This window comes from Gopherus flavomarginatus, chromosome 3, assembly GCF_025201925.1.
Source record: "Gopherus flavomarginatus isolate rGopFla2 chromosome 3, rGopFla2.mat.asm, whole genome shotgun sequence".
Taxonomy (NCBI): Eukaryota; Metazoa; Chordata; order Testudines; family Testudinidae; genus Gopherus; species Gopherus flavomarginatus.
The window spans coordinates 34,932,465-34,937,282 of NC_066619.1; the positions used below are offsets into that span (position 1 = coordinate 34,932,465).

The following is a 4,818-nucleotide window of genomic DNA, read 5'->3' on the forward strand; positions in this document are numbered from 1 at the left end:
GCACAGAAGTAAAGGTGGCAGTGTGATAAAAAGTGATATTCATCACCTTTCACAGTGGATTTAGTACCTCATTGCCACCCTTACTTCTCGCCCTAGGGCAGTGGGACTCCCACTGTCCTCTTTATCCCCACCCACCAGGTGTATGGCCCTTCTGCATAAGACCCAGCCACCTGGGCTGACAGCCAGAACTCCTTTTTTTGTTTGTTTAAAAAAAAAAAAAAAAAAAACACAGCTCACACCTCCCTTAACACATTCTCAAAGCTCCCTTGGGAGACCCACCCAATAGTTTGAGAACTGATACTCTAGAACATGCAATACATAAAAAAATAAAAGTTCAGATGCTTGAAATGTTCACTGATTGAACACACTGAGGCATGCTGTAAATCTGGTAAGCCAAAAATGTGAAAGACTCCAAAACTACTCCCTTTTCCTTCTACTCCAGGGTTAGGCGACCTGCAGCACACGAGCTGATTTTCAGTGGCACTCACACTGCCCAGGTCCTGGCCACCGGTCCGGGGGGCTCTGCATTTTAATTTAATTTTAAATGAAGCTTCTTAAACATTTTAAAAACTTTATTTACTTTACATACAACAATGGTTTAGTTATATATTATAGACTTATAGAAAGAGACCTTCTAAAAACGTTAAAATGTATTGCTGGCATGCAAAACCTTAAATTACAGTGAATAAATGAAGACTTGGCACACCACTTCTCAAAGATTGCTGGCCCCCGTTCTAGTCATATACATGAAGATGGTTCAGAAAGAAAGGTGAGTGGAAAATCAAATTAAGTAATCAAGAAGAATTGTCCCACCTATGGACTAGAACTTGGTCAAGAAGGAAAAGGCATGGCAGAAGCTTATATTAGTCCCTTCATTCAATATCAGCAGCAAAATTCTTTGCGTTATTACATAATCCTCAGCTGCAACCATTTTATGATAGTAAATGAAGATGAACCCAGCACAATAACATTTTTCAACAGAATGTAAGGGCCATTCAAATATAGTAGTTTTTATGTCTTTATATTGTCTATATAAAAAACAGGATAGTGATCCCATGGACTTCAATATATGGCTGAAAGCATTAAATCTTATTGGATGTGGGATATTATTGTTTTGCACTTGTAAGAGAGCCTATAATCTTCTCTCAGAAAGGGAAGCTACAGATACCACATTGATCTACAATTTACACATTAATGACAGCTTTGTTCACAGAGAAAATTACGCAGGGGGGGTAGGGGGGGAAGGAACAGGGAGATGCTTTACTCTCAGCAGTGAAAAGATCAAAATGTCTTTTTGATGGGTAAAACTTAGCATTGCAGACTTATTGCTACCAAGTAACTAGCAGCTTCAGAAGCTGAAGAATAATTCTTCAATCCACAGAAGCAGCTGCATGGGCAAGTTCAGCTGAGCACTTCTATAAAAAGCAAATTGACTACAAATATGCAAGATGTTTCCTACAAATCCAGGTAACGTCTCAGGAAAAATATCCTACCAAGCTTTATCATATTGTATCCAATTTGGGTTTGATATGCAAATGTGCTGAGCACCTCCTGTCATCAACTGTGGTTTACTTCAGTATGAGTTGACTGTCAAGCGCTCTGCACCTTGCAGATTCAGGCCCTTAAGGCACTAGCAAGCTACAAATTTTAAAGACAGACTGAATTGTTTGGTTTATGCAGTGTAGCTGTAGCTAGGTAATCCCAGGATATTAGGAAGACAAGGTGGATCCAATAAAAGATTCTCACCCAGCTATTCTATTATAATTAGCTTATTAGTTACTAAACGATGAGGTATGCAGAGGCCAGTGCAACACAAGAGAATGCCAGTGCTTATATTTCCAGCCACAGCTGAAAGGCATTATAATTGGTTCAAAATTAATTTTTGAGTGAGGTACTCACTATGAATAGCTTATTCAGCAAGCAACACCTTGGAAGGTAATTGATGGTCAGCAGTGCTTAATTTGTAATGAAAGAGGTGCTGGGGCTATGAATGGCCAAGCCTAGAGGTGCTGAAGCTCAGCCCTGGCATCAATTAAGCACCGATTGTCAGACATTGATTGCTCACTATAATCATAGCACTTTCATTTGGGTCTCAAAAGTTAAGCAGGTTTAGGCCAGGTCTGTACTTGAATAGAAAATTTACCAAGAAATCCTGTGAGCTGCAGGAAGTGGTGCTATTCAGTTACCAGGTGGCACAGTTCCCTAACTTGAGTATGAAGTGATATTCCAATATAGGCAGAGGTGAAAGTAAGCTGGTATCGTCCGGTAAAACGTACCCACAAGAGCCAATACACTATGTCAGACTGGACCGGCTTCCGCAGTGGTGATTTAAAGGGTCCAGGGCTCCAGCTGCTGCAGGGAGCCCCAGGCTCTTTAAATCCCCACTGGAGCTCCGGTAGCCAGACTTGGGCGGGGATTTAAAGGGCCCTGTGTTCTGGCTGCTGCAGGGAGCCCTGGGCCCTTTAAAGTGCCGCCGGAGCTCCAGCAGCCAGGCTCCCATGGTGATTTAAAGGGCCTGGAGCTCTGTGGCAGCCAGAGCCCTGGGCCCTTTAATTCACCCCTGAGCCTTGGGGCTCCCAGCCACCTCTGCAGCTGGTGATTTAAAGGTTCTGGGGCTCCCAGCTACAGCTGGAGCTCCAGGGCCTTTAAATCTTGAAAGGCTGCACCTCTTCTGGTTGAGGCCATGCCTCTGCTCAGGATTCTAGCATACCAGTAAGTCCTTTAAGTTACTTTCACCCCTAATATGGGCAACTGTGTGGCTAAAGATGCCTTAGAGCAAAGATGTCTTGCAGCAGATCCCAGGATTCAGAGATTAGACCTAAGTTGTTTCTCCTGGGTAAGGTGATTCTCTCCATTGTTTCATGGAGTGTAAAGTATTTGCATTATCATAGCACCTTGGAGCCTAGTCCAGGACCAGGATTAGGGTTGTATAGCATCTAGCACAAACTCGGAACAAAAGAGAGATTGTTCCTGGCCCAGAGAGCTTACAATACACTAGGTACAAGTTCCATTTTCCTCTCTGAGAATGGGGGAGGTTTAGGACCTTTCCAATGTCATTTTTTATATAAAGCAATTCTGTGACATGACAATGCAGTTGTGCATATCAAGGCAAAAGTGAACAAATGCATAAAGAAAAAGCCACATTATCAAACACCTCATGAGACAGGACTAAACTTCATTTGACAGAGTCTCATATGATGATTATAGTTGTTAAATGTTTATATTTCAGTAGCATCTACAGATCTAGCCCTATTATAATAGGCACTGACCAAGCCATATAACAAAGACCTGGTCCCTGCCTGTAAGGGGGTTCACTTACTGCAGGGTACCTCCTTGTGGCTGGGTCTGAGAATTAGCTCCATGCAGGTCTCATGCCCTTTTCCTCCCACTGTGCCCTGCTCTCCATACTCAAGTGCTCCCTTTTCATGACTCAGCCCTCCAGGCAAGTCACTATACAATCCTCCCCTTCCAAGATATCAAAATCCCATTAGACCAGCTATCCTCAGGCCACTCCAGACAGTCTGCAACTCCAGGTTTCTCACCAAACTTTGTAGCCCCAAACATACCTCCCTTCTCCCAAGGAGTGACTGCAGACTACTTCCCCTGCAGCACTCATCTGTTCTCAGCTTCCTCCATCCTTCCCAGGTGGGTTCCCTCTTCACTTAGTGCTTGTCCTGCAAGCCTAAATCTCCTCCAATGTGCAGCCTACCAGCTTAATTGGCCTAATTTAACCTGCTCTTCCTTGTGTGGGGTGGACACCCCATCACACTCCCCCAAAGAGTTTACATCTAAATATGATTCTCCTCCCAAACACATTTATTATCATCCCTCCAAACCCCATTCTTATCTTTCTTTTCTTTCTTGATTCTCACTTCAAACAGTGGTATAAAGTGAATTTCCATGCTTTAAATGAAATTTGTGTTGCCCTTTTTTTTTTTTTAAAGGAATGCAATATACTTTAAACAGAAGATCTGTTGAAGAAGAGCTCATCAGGTTCAACCAACACAAACCACAAATGAAGGAGGCATGAAATAGACACATTGGTGGCTATGTGGTCATGTTCATTAAATCATGAGATTTCCAGAATAAAGTTGTCCTTTCTGTCTGCTTCTTTCTTTGTTGCCTCCCGCCGCCTCCTTTTTTTTTTCTTCCCCTTGATGTAGAGTGAGCAGGATAGAAACAGAGGGACTTTCGTACAAGATTAGCTGAGTGTGAAGGGAGCTGTAAAATGTTCTGGCAATAAGGTCTTAGTTGACTGGAATTCAGATTATTCACTGAGTGCCCTCATTATCTGCTGAAACCTGGCAGATGGAAAAACCACCATAACAGAACATATGGTATAGAATTCCTAGTCTTAAAACTGAGCTCTGTGGTGCCTTTTCTTAATATGACAGGACTGCCAGGGTCATTTTAAACCATAAGTCTATTTTAGGGGGACTTATGAGACGTCCATTGTTTCTCATGATTTTACGATTGTACAATCTGGTCTTACAACTTGTGCACAGTATCGACTTTTAAATTATGAATAATCACTACCTGCAGGAATTACCGTAGCACCTTCTACATAAAGGACATCTTTCATAAATTAAAGTACCTTATTCCAGAACTTTGAATCAATGGACATTTCCAGAAGAGTAGGAATTAAGTCTGGTTCAGGATTTCTCCTCTTATAACTTATTGTTTGTATTGCACTAGTACCAAAGGCTGCAATCAGGATTAGGACTCCATTGTTCTAGGTACTGTACCAAGACAGATTTACAGAGATTTAAACAGACTAATGACCTATTAATATTGAAATAGTGGGGGCACAGGAATAGT

General features: G+C 42.1%; 1 long non-coding RNA gene across 1 annotated transcript; it reads left to right on the forward strand.

Moving 5' to 3' along the window:
* The first annotated feature begins 628 nt into the window (after positions 1-628).
* On the forward strand, positions 629-4,095 carry LOC127048071 (uncharacterized). Its single transcript, XR_007773551.1, has 3 exons — positions 629-769; positions 1,382-1,467; positions 3,945-4,095. It is a non-coding gene; the product is annotated as an uncharacterized LOC127048071 (long non-coding RNA).
* Positions 4,096-4,818: the final 723 nt, after the last annotated feature.